At 38.5% G+C, this 12,620-nt stretch overlaps 1 long non-coding RNA gene across 1 annotated transcript; it reads right to left on the bottom strand.

Annotated features, from left to right (window-relative positions):
• Window positions 1-7,305: 7,305 nt before the first annotated feature.
• Window positions 7,306-9,617, bottom strand: LOC116094387. The gene is made up of 2 exons (XR_004120078.1): window positions 9,420-9,617; window positions 7,306-7,609 (listed from the first exon to the last, which is right to left on the bottom strand). It is a non-coding gene; the product is annotated as an uncharacterized LOC116094387 (long non-coding RNA).
• Window positions 9,618-12,620: the final 3,003 nt, after the last annotated feature.

The following is a 12,620-nucleotide window of genomic DNA, read 5'->3' on the forward strand; positions in this document are numbered from 1 at the left end:
TTGGCAAGTTAAACAACATGTCTCCAAATATAAATTCCAAATATATATATTTGGAATTTATGTATCCATTCTTCCTCATTTCCTAAGAATGTGCAATTGGAAAAGTGAGGAGTGAGTGAGCCTTTAGGTTGGGTTCATCTTTAAACAATTCAGAGGTAACCATAGACCTTTCAAAATCACATATTAACCTAAGGTGATTTTCCTACTATTCCAATTCATTTGCTTTTTATACAATCTAGAAGGTTGATTAGCATAGCTAATTTAATATATCCAGCTGAAAGGTTATTTATAGTTCCAGAGAGCCCAAATGAACAGTCTTGGGTAGAGGATTTCTCCTAGACAGTTCTATTGAGATACAATGGCACTTCTCCCTCAACTCATTCTCACATTGCTGCGCCAGTGCGGAGAGGGTCCAATTGCTTGTCTCCCTCCGTGCTCCACTACACAAAGAGTTGGGGCAGTGGTGATCCTCTGGGAGAGGTTACCTCTGGAGATACCAGTCTTGTGAGGATATGAAATGAAAGAATTTAGTCAATAACAACAAAGTGAGCTCCAGTGACTCCACACAGATATTCATTACTATTTTAGTTAAATCATTTTCACTGATATTTTTATTCTTCTGTCTCCCATTCTTTTCTTCCAATTCCTTCTCTCACAATCTGTCTTCAAATGATTTTAGTCCCTGTCTGGCATTTTTTGCATCTCTCATATCTTTGTTTCATTCATCCCATCTTCAACTCTATAGCCCCAAAGCTCTTGCAAGGGTCCCATAATATCCTCTCTACTCTTACTTATATGGCAGCCATAACTTTCTCTTTGCTCTGCTTTAATACCAACTAACATCTGAGCCCAGTTTGCAGTTCACACTTACCAACATGAATCCAGTCAGTTTTCTGTACTGAAATCATTAAGCAAATGACCTTGATTTAATTTAAATGGCATTGTGTGATGCTTTAGTCTTGTGCATAACAGTTTTTCTTAAATAATTGTTTTTACTTTCATTATAATTTGGAATATAGTTCATTAGATTCACATAGGGATTTAAAAATCCTTGTTGTCTAATTTTAAAGTATCATCTTGGACATCCCACTTCTGCCTATGTTCCAATTAGAATAGTCTTTCATCCAGATATTTTCCACGTCAGCTATGTTTGTGTTATTGGAGAGGCCAAGCCCATGTTCTCTTCCTGCATGATTAATGCCTTTATGAGTCCAGTTCGATGGTGTTTTCCTGTACTTGCTTATCTAGACACTTTAATAGGGCAGCTCTCAAGGTTATTTTTTTATCATAGATAAGTGCAATATCTAATCACATATGGATTACACATAGCTTATCATTGTCTTTTAGTCTTGAAGACTGGTGAAGAATTTTGCACTAGGCCGACACACGTCGACACATACAGACAGGCAGAGTGAGTTAATACTTGCAAAGAGTTAAAATTGTAAGCGCTGGAGTCTCTCAGTTCAAGTGTTCTAGTGAGGGTTTCCTCCTCCTAGTCTCCTAATTTGAAAGGATGAGTTTTACTCTGAGCCACTTTATGATGTTAGTGTTATGGAAAGAATTGCAGTCAGAGACACTCATTCTCTGATAAACCCTAGCTGTGAAATGGCAGGCGGGTCATATAAAAGTCGAGTTATTCTTTTCATAATTACGAACAATAAATAACAGTTAATATTAAAAATATCCTGAGTGTGTGTCAGGAACTCTTTGAATACTTTGCTTATCTTACTGTCTTTAATCCTCCCCAAATCCTACCAGGCAAATCCTGTTATTATTACCTTTCCACAAAACAAAGGCTGGGTCAGTTCCCAAGTTCAAATCGCTATTAGATGATAAGAGATGGAATTTGAACCCATTCATTTGAACTCCAAATGTGACTTCTACATAGTTAGGGCGTAGGATGAATGCTGCAAGGTTAGCGTTCCTGAGCTTTAGTGTACATTATTCATTTTCATTATACTTATGACTAAAATAGTTTTAAAGAGAGCAAAGAAAAAATTCAGCTTTCCAGGCATAAAGCCTATCGAGTCATCCAGGTCCAGTCCACACAGGAGCGCAAAGCATGGTTTCATGTGTCCTGAAATTTATAATGAATTTGAGCCTGGCCTCAGATTTTCACTTTATCACCTATTTTATCTTAAACCACATAGCTGGGCTTAATTTAATGTTTTTGGTGTATAGGATCGTATTTTGTCAGTACCTGAATGTAAACATTCTATACTCACAGCCCTTTCCTTCAAACACATTTCAGAAGCATGTATTGTATTTGAAAATCTAGATTCTAAAAATAGCTAAAGAACTGCCTCTTTAAAATGAATGTCCTGAATAAACTCCTAGCATTAGATTGTCCATCTGGGAAGCTTGAAATATTTGTGCACATCCTGTTGAAGAATTCCACCTAGATAGATTCCCATGAAATAAGATAGATAAACATATGCATTCTGTCTAACACTGCTTGATAATTTTCATAATGGCTTTTTTACTCACGTATCCTTGCTCATGGCAAAGGCCATGCTGTCCCCTCCCTGGTTACACCTTCTTCCTCTGCATCTTCTGGGTTATCTGTGACAACCCATCTACATTTATTATCCTACTTGGCAATGAGTTGTGCTGTCTCTCACAACTCAAAGACGCGGCGGCCATTGGAAAGCAGATGAGACTAAAATAAGGCTGCTAAGCTTTATGTGGGCTTGGAATAAAAAAGGATGTTCTCGAGATGCCTGCGAGGCTGTGAGATGCCTGCGAGGCTGCTTCGCAGGGTTGGTCCAGATACGGGAGACAGATTCCTTCATTTTCCCCTGAGCAAACCTCCCAACGAGGCGCATAGTTTAATGAAGACTCAGAGGATGTGCTGGAGAGGTAAAAATAAACTCTGCATGGCTCTGTCCTCTCTGTTTTGAGCACGAGTGGTCATTTAGGTGATGCCTGCCCTCCCCCACCACCATGCTTTCTTCCTGTGCCCACTGCCGCCTACAACTTCCAGATTACTTAGCTACATGATCAGCGTTCCGTTTCCAGCTACATTTAGGGCAGAAACATAAATGTCCACATGCATTCCAGCTTCTCCATGAACTAATACCAATTTTAAAAAAGTGTTTGCGGATCCTACTTCACTTTTATTTTATTCACCAATAAAGGGTCTCATTCTATAGCCCAGGCTGGCCTGAGACTCAGAGATATCCCAGGCTCTGTCTTCAGACTGCTGGGATTAAAATAGTGTAGCACAATGCCCAGTTTAGTTTTAGGATTAATTTTAATTATCATTTATGTGTATGTATGTTTGTCTGTCATATGTCTGCAGGTGTCCATGGAGGCTAGACAAGTGCATTGGATCTTGTGGGCTGTATAATGAAGGTACTAGGAATTGAACCCCGGTCCTCTGGACCTGGACAAACACCAAGTGTCAACTGCTGAGCCATCTCCTGCTCCTAATGAGCTTTGCTATGATCATCATCCAGTTAGTGGGACAAGACCTTTCCTTAGGTAGTGCTGTGCTTGGATTACATTTATGACTTGATTTAAATACAAATACCGTTGATCTATATCTCCTTCCACTCTCCCCAAATTAAAAGGTTTAAAGGGGCCACATATGAGACAGTGTATGTCCATCGTTATAGATTTTGCTTATGCCATTGCCTTTGACACAGGCTGAGACAGCTATATAAAAACTAGTTCACTTTCTGGAAACAATTCAGTTCATGCTAATTGAACAGAGAGATTGATATTTACTCTACATCCCTATCGCCATTGAAATGGTAGCTATGATGTGTGGAATCCATTAGGTACTAAGAAGTACCTTGCAAACTGCTGTCCTGGATTTACTGTTCTAATACAGCTCAAATGCTCACAAAATGGCAGAAAATCTTTGCCTCTTTTACAGGGCAAGTGATTTCATTTGAGCATCAGGAATATAATTAGTGCTATTTTAGTTAGGAGTCATCTATAGTTTTAGTGGGACAACAAAGACCAAAGATGTTCCATTTGTGATAACGGACAGAGCATACATTATACACTGTGCAGGCCTCACACAGAGAAGGCTCCCAATCACATTTTTTATTCCAGACTAAAACAAAGAGGCAAATGGATTTGACGTTGACTTCACTGATTCCTCATTGGGAATTAGGCAAGTATAGTCTTAAGAACTCTGGAGTCCAGGAACTGCCTGTTAGCTAGGAGAAGGAAATGTGAGGACCAGGAATAACACAGTTCTAGTCCTTTTCCTTTGCCAGAAGCTACGAATGCCATTGGCAGTGGGGGTGGTAAGTGCCAGCCTTTCTTCTTCTAAATGAAACCCTATCTATCCATGAAGGTGTGAGCAAGACTCCAGTCCAGACTCTGATCTTCTGATGAACAACAGCTTTGGCACTACATTCTTCATTTACCTTTTAAATGCTTTTAGGATCTCAACTGAGGCTATCAGAGCACTGTAGAAACCCACTGAAGGAAAAATATTTTTTTCCCGATGAGATGACAGCATCTACTTATATAGCCAGTGAACTGAACAGGTCCAGAGATTAAGACATTATACAACACTGTCTCTTATCTCTAGAGTTAATTCAGCTAGTCTGGCCAGGGGACTCCCTGGCCAGGAGAGCACCCTTCAGGAAGGCTGATTCATTTAAAGACACTTTTAAGGAGATGAGAGGTAGAATGACCCCCTAATGAGGTAAACCACTTATCTTTCACAGAAATACCACAATTGCTTGCAGAACCTCTGCCGTGAAGTCAAACAAATTTCTGGGTGACTCAAAACACAAAACAAACAAAACAACCAAAAGCTAACTTTACTCTTCAATCTTTCTTTTGAAAGTTTGGCCACGCTTTTCCTGGAGTCCCCCACTCTTTCTCCAAAGCTCCCTCTGCCATGTGGGTTATACAAACGTCAGGATTTTATTTCCTTCATTTTCCTCCCATGGGCCATTGCCAAGATTCACAGTTTGCTTGCCCTGTGGTTTTTCTCTTGGACTCTATAAAATTATCCTTGGGATTCCTTTTTATGCTATTTATTTATTTATTTATTTATTTATTTTATTAAGAAGAGTAAGCACTCAGAGAATGATCCCCTGCTTCCTCTGTAACACATGTTGACATATAGTAGCAATGCCAGCTAGGACATTTCCGCCAGTCTTCCTCATGAGTGTAGAAGCCACAGAAGGGTAGCACAGAGCACCTGTGTGTGATCCCTCATGACTCTCATAAGCCATCTCCTCAACTGTCATTTAGGATCAATGCTGGAGATTTCTCTGATCTTGGTGGATGGTTGCTATCCTATGAGATGCTTTGCCAGTCCTCAGAGATAAAACATTTGGAGAATTCAAAGGCTTTACTTTATTTTATTTTCATTTTTTATTAGATATTTTCTTTATTTACATTTCAAATGTTCTCCCCTTTCCTGGTTTCCTCTCCGAAACCCCCCATAACCTCCCCCCTGCCTTGTAAAAGGTTTTAAATAGGATATATTCCAACACTGCCACCCAAAGCTTCCAGTGTAAGAGAAGCAAATATAGTTTATTGTTTGTGTTTCTGATAGATAGGCATTTGGGGAGATGAATTTTTCTCCATCATGATCAAAGTAATGTGGAAAAAGCTTAAATCTCATAAAAAGGATAGCCCTGATCTATATTTTTTCATTGACACTATTTTTAAAGTGCAGGATTTTATGTTTAAAAAAATCTATTAACAAAAACCTAGTCCTTCGGTGCTTCCTGGAAACCCTTGAAGCAGTCACTCCTACTCTGAGCATCCCTTTCCTCAAGGCAAGCTCACAGGGAGCATCTCCCATCCTCACTCCTGCGCTTCTTCAGGATAATCAAGCCTGCCTCTTGCATCAGATTGACACCATTACCCAGGTAGCTTCACTGAGTTTCACTGTTGCACTTTCCACTTTATCAAATGGAACTTCAAGTCCTGACTATAAGAACTTAATTCCTTAGCTTTCTGTGTAACAACGGTTGGTATTGCCCAAGATCTGGCACTGGCTTTTGTAAATCATCTCATCTGAGAGCTCCCTGACAGCTCAGGACCAGAGAAGTTTAAGGAAAGGACTTCTGTCTTTCTAGTAATATGGTGGCTTAATCCTCTCTCCTTCCATGTGCACTGTCACATTGTGTCAACTCAGCTGAGAACCAAGAAAAGTCATTTGCATCACTCACATTAGCCACTGGCTGGCCAGCTACATTTAGCTAAAAGTTTCACTTTTGGGCTAGAGAGACAGCTCTGCAGTTTAGAACACTTTGTCCCCTAGAAGAGCCTTGGTTTAATTCCCACCACTCAGTTGGTGTTCAAAGTCATCTGTTACTCCAAATGCCTGGTACCTCACACTCTTGTTTGTCCTCTGTGTATGCCAGTTTTATTTTTTTAAACTTGGATATTTTATTTATTTACATTTCAAATGTTATCCCCTTTCCCTGTCCCCCCAGAACCCCCCTATTCCACCCTCCCTGCTTTTGTAAGGGTGTTCCCCCACCTACCCACCCACTCCCACCTCCCCTCCCTGCCATTCCCCTACACTGGGGCATCATCGAGCCTTATACAGCAGGTACACAGACACATGCAGAAAAACACTTATATACACAAAATAAATATGGTTTAAATTTCTAAATGTTATATCTCAAGTTTGGTGAAATATATGAATATATTGATTAATCAAATTAATTTTAAAATGATAGTTTGTTATTTGAGTAACTATAAGAAAGGGAAGCACTCCAGTTAAAATGAAATGGAAAAATTACAAAAGCTTTAGAATTCTATAGAGTAGATAAGGAAGCTTAGAATGGGAAAGTCAGGGCATTTAGTAAGGAAATTTATATATATATATATATTCTGGTATGATGGCAGGCATTCATTAATTTTTCCAATAACATCCATCAAGCCTTCACTTACCCGGCACAGGCCATGACTTTAAGAAGGCTTCCGCTCATGAACACCAACAGGCAGTCTCACTGTTTTTAATCATTGCCACCTTTTAGGAAAAACGCGCTGCTATGGGACCACACAGAAGGCAGCTGTAATTTATATTCAGGGTGGGATTGAAGGAAAAGCAATTTGAAAGCAAAGGGCAAGAGGCAGATAAAAATGCAGATACGCCAAGAGGAGGGCTTTAAAGAAATGGCAAAGATTTCGAATTAAGAAGACAGAGTCTTCCAGAGAGCTCAAGCGCACTAACGAATATGGTGCCTTCTCTCCCGCAGTGGCATCGCTGCATCAAGGTTTATCTAACCCTAGGAGCCCTAAGGCCATCTACTGGGACCCTTACTAGACTTACTGTTGGTGATTGCATTGCTCAGAGAACACTCACATTTAGTCTATTATGAGTGCATAGCATCAGGCAGAGTGTTTTTATTACACATTTGCATAAGCATATTATTTAATTATATATGTATATAAGCAAACAAAACTGTTGTCTGACTGCAGGAGGACAGATGATTGTTTTCTGATTATGTGTAGTCCTTCACATAACCACTTAAGACCTCTGTACTTTTCACACTTCCGGGACTGTTGCTCTCTGCTGCACAGTCATGGTGGGCCAGCTGCGGTTGAGCCTCCTGAGATGATGTCTACCGAGCAGCTGGAGGAAAGCAGGGCAGCCAAGAAGAACTGTGAAGATACACTGGACAAAAATTAAAGCTGCTCACCTTGTGGAACTCTATGCAGTAATTGGCTAAGGCGTACCTCTGGCAAAGCCCAGGTAAGGCTGAAAAATTAAATAATTGCCCAAAACCAATAATTATTAATATTTAAGGAGAAGAGAACAGGTGCTCAAAGATCACCGAACTCTGATGCTCATGTATACTCGTCTATAACTATATCTGTGAAATAGTGACTATAAATGTTTAAGTAGGTGAAGTGCAAATGTGAATTTAACAGAAACTCGTAGTTTTTAAACACTGCACACAAACTGCTTTATTACAAATATTTATGTGTTAAATGTTGACCTAATTGTTGACCCAAGAAAATCAACCAAATAAAAGTTGTATGACACAGCTAGCTAGGTACACTGTCTACAAGTTGGTTGAGAAGAGAGAGATAGACTCACCAACGATTTCAAAATAAGTTACCTGGAATGTTATCAAATACCAGTAAAATGTTTGAGTGGTTTCATTGCATCTGTATTGTAGAGTCATTTTATGGCCTTTATATGATGTGTGTAAGGTCTGGAAGAAAATACCTCATGTTAAATTTCTGTGGCATGCCATCTCACAAAGGACTTGTGGCAATCATTAAAGGAAACCAAGTAATTTTAAAAATAGTTTTGGTTTTGACTTTATTACTAGTCAGACCTAAATGATCTAATCAACCAAACTTATGTTCTACTCCTTTTTAAATGGAAATTTTTACAATATAACAATTCATTTGATATCAAGTGAGGTAGGAACCTAATAATTATATGGGTGGTATTTTCACTTGACAGAGCGAAATAAAAAGGAACAAATTTTACATTTTCAAGATAGAGTTAGGAATTTTCTTCCTAATTTTTTTTTTTTAGCTTTAAAGCAATTTTTTGAAAGTTTCTCCAATTTTTTTTTTTTTATCCCTGCTTTGTCACTTCATTTTTTTTCCTTGAAAAGGTGTCATCTCCACATTAAATACAGGGATTTTTCTTCACTCGTGCCTACTATTTTTATAATAATATGTGAATATTGGCTTTATTTATCTCTTTTTAAATTGCACAATAGCAGATGTTTGAAAGGGTAAAATTGTGTTTCCCATATTCTACCATTCTCTTACAAAATGCAGGGTACCATTGGGTCTAGAGGCATAGAGAAGAATGTGTTATCAACCAACGCACACATTGGTGGGTCATGTCACAGGCGTGAGCTACAGTTTTCTGTTGGTATACTGAACCTTGGGTTTTTCTGCTCAGGCAACAAAGCTGACATGCTTGATATTCACTTATTTCTTTTTGTCAAAATTTTTGGATTCAGCAAATTTCAGCAAAAGGGTTATTTACTACAATTAATCTGTGCCTGTCCATACCCACCCCACTGTGTTTCCCATTCTTAAATTAAAACAATTATGGTGATTCCCTATTTAGATAAGTATAAAATGCATGAGGTAGAAAAACAAAATATAGGTGGCAGTTTTCTGGGTGGTTGAGACAGCTAGGTAAGCCAGTAATGAGATTTACAGAAAATATGGTCATTTCGGACCTATTTCATCTGCATTTCTCCATCCTTACTTCAGTACCCTACAAATTTCCCATGTCTCCACTTTACTTTGGGTGCTACAAATTTGGAGAAGAGGAAAATTTTGAAGTAATAGTGGAGAATGTAATATTTTAAAGGTTACAAAGTCCGCATATGACTGAATAAAGATGACTAGCTTCTGGTTCTTTCTCAAATTGGAAGCAATTGTGTATTCCTTAGAAAACGGGAAATCTTAGTTTTCAATCTCTGCACTGAAACACATCTGGGTCTTACCAGCTTTGGACTTTATGTCCTGCTGAAGGTGTCACTGTAGAACCTTCACCAGGTTTTACACCAGTAAAAGTGGTGTAATGCTAAAATGATGTGCCATCCGTCTATGGTTATGGACTTCATTCAGGAGGGTTACAGGGTCTCCTTCAAGGATTCTCTTCTCTCCTGGTTCCAACGGCCATCGCCTGCCTGTTTCCAAAGGCTTCCTTCTTACTGTCTCCATGGTGATAGAATGCAGCTCAGGACTGGGCCAACGTCAGCAAAAGGTTCTTGAATTTCATAACTAATGAACTAAATTGACCTCTTTTATGAAGTTAGAGGCCCTAAGTATTCCATCATATTGTTCAAAATCTTTCAAATATTTTGAAGAAACAAAATACTTTATGTGTAATTTATTGCCATGTTAGACAAGCGACCACAAAGAGTATCCCACACAACAGACCCAGCCTGCTATCTCTTTGTTTTGTAAGAACTCAGCGGTACCTATTTGTGTATGGTTGTTTTCTTGCTATGATGACAGCATAGACCATGAGATCAGAGAAGCTAGAACTCCTTATTTGAAAGTATCTTAGTTTCGCCTGCTTCAGTAGTCATGTGGCTTGTCACCCTGAGCTCGCTGCCTTGATGGGCGGCAACTCGCCATGATGGGAGTGGCTTGCTATGGTGGTCTGGGACTTTCTATCTCTCTTGTTCTGTTGTCACTCAGCACACCTTCTGAACGTGTTATCATTCAGCAACACAAAACCCTCCTACCTGTGGGAGCAGATGGAGAGTCAAAGCTGCTCCATTAATAGAAAGCAGATTTTTCTGGGGTGATCAGTTTGCCATCTTTTGCAAGCATTTTTTAAGGGAAGAAAACGTGGATTTAATCATGGGAAACGTTTTCAAATATCTTATACTCTGTAATATGATTTGCCCTCTCACTGTTTATTTCAGCTCAATATTAAAATAAAAGCCCCAAATGTGAAGAACCTTCTAAGGTTGTAAAATTGATAAGATCCATGCCCTTTATCTGGAGAATTTTCTCAAACTTCCTTCCTCCCAATTCTTACCCCATTTTCTAAAATCTTGAAAGAATATATTCATTTAAATTTTGAAGCTGTGTATTTGAATATGTGATTTTTTTAAAAAATAAATCAAAGATAGTTCATATTTATTTTAAACAAAACTACATGCACAAGCAGCCTAACAAATGAAATGAAGCATGCTAAAATGATTCCCAGACTCCAGGTTGAGGAACACTGGCTATTTCTCCAAGTGGACATTCCATGGCATCAGTGTGATGTGTAAAATTACTTTAAAAGGAAGGAAAACTATTTTGGGCTGTCTGCACCCACCGTCTCACCTAGGTTCTAAATAATCTATTGATTTATGTCTCCCTTCAGTAGAAGGCTGCTGCATGCCCCATTATTTCTTCCTCTTGTTTCACATTCCCAGAGGCAATTGCTCATCAGCCACAGCTGTAATAGCTCCCCAAGTGCTCCCATCTCCTTCCTCCATGGCTTCTATCAGAACCCACACAATTCCTGAGTTGTTATTTTACTAAGTGTCTTGGCCTCAACCTTTGTGTTTCCACATGCTCTGTGTAAAACTAAATACAATTAGTTTTGTGAGAAGAGCATTAAGTTGAATTAAATATGTCAAACAACGACAAAGATAGTAAATTACACAAAAATGGTATAAAGAATTTATTCTCTTTCATAAACTCTTCTACAATCACACATACAGGAGAAACAAGATTCAGAGTTGGAGGCTAAAGCTACATGTCTCCTTATTTTTTTAAGCTTATAATCATATAGAAGAGTTGGTGTCTGACATGGGTTAAATACTGGCACTCAATAAATCATCATGCCTGAGAAAGAATCACAAGTTGAAACCTGAAACTAATGGGTACTGATGGCTTCACACTACAGCTATGAAAGAACATAAGGAACTCTGGGAGATGAAGCCAAAGGAGAACTTTAGCACAGGAAGTTGGGTCAAGCCTCCTGCTACCCTACCGCTGCATGTGTCATGAACATGGTTTCACTTTCTGTGAAATATGTACTTGTATAAAAATTTAAATTATGTACTAGCACATCAGGACTTGACCTGTGGGCCAAGACTCCTTTGGAGGGATCGCATATTAGATATCCTGCATATCAGATATTTACATTAGGATTCATAATAGTAGCAATATTATAGTTATGAAGTAGCAATGAAAATAATTTTACAGCTGTGGTTTCATTACAACATGAGGAACAGTATTAAAGGGCCCCACGATTAAGAAGATTGAGAATCAATGTACTAGAATACATGATGCACTAGAAATACAGTATACTAAGACATTTAATATAGCAAGAGCTACAATGCTGATGAGAAAGAATATATGAGTAGATGCAGTGTACTAAGAAATACTAGGAGATACATTATGGAAAGAGATGCAATGTGGTAGGAAAGAGACTACATTAGTAGCTGAAGTGTAGGAAGAGATGCAGTGCAGTAGAGAGAGAGCATGTATGAGGAGATGGCCCGCAGTAAGTAACACAGCTCAGTAGGATATAGTCTGTGCTAGGATACACAATGCACTGAGGATGCCGCTTCCCACTCAGTACACTTCACTAGGAGATCCAGGGTATTAAAGGCACAACGTTCAGTGTCCAAACAGGAAGAAAGAAACAAAACGTAACAAAGAAAACCTGCTCAGCAGCCATTCAGCATGATTTTACTGAGATAACATTCGTGAATTAGATTCATATATGAAGCTCCAGATTGTCTGATTAGTTTAAAAAAAAAACCAAGACACTATTCAATGTTATACTTTATTTCTATCAATAAAAGAAAACCTTTCCACAAAGAGCAAAAATAAAAAAATAAAATTACTTTATAAACGCTGAGAAAATTGTCTTAACAGTAATACTATTAAAGGGGAAATACATTCATGGTTCAATAACTTTGTAAAGAGCCAACCTCCAAAGACTGTCGCATTAGCAATATTTGGATTTTGGAAGGCTCCTATCTGGATGGTGGCAAAAATATACTATATAGTAACACATAGTACACTACAGGAATGAATGCACTTATATAGTAATTCATAGTACATTACAGGAATGAATGTACTTATATAGTACATAACATAGTACACTACAGGAATGAACGTGCTTTTCAAAGCAGCTTAAATAGCAAAAAGTATCAGTATACACTAATCATATCATCTGACTTCTA

Source organism: Mastomys coucha, unplaced genomic scaffold, assembly GCF_008632895.1.
Source record: "Mastomys coucha isolate ucsf_1 unplaced genomic scaffold, UCSF_Mcou_1 pScaffold16, whole genome shotgun sequence".
In the NCBI taxonomy this organism is placed as follows: Eukaryota; Metazoa; Chordata; class Mammalia; order Rodentia; family Muridae; genus Mastomys; species Mastomys coucha.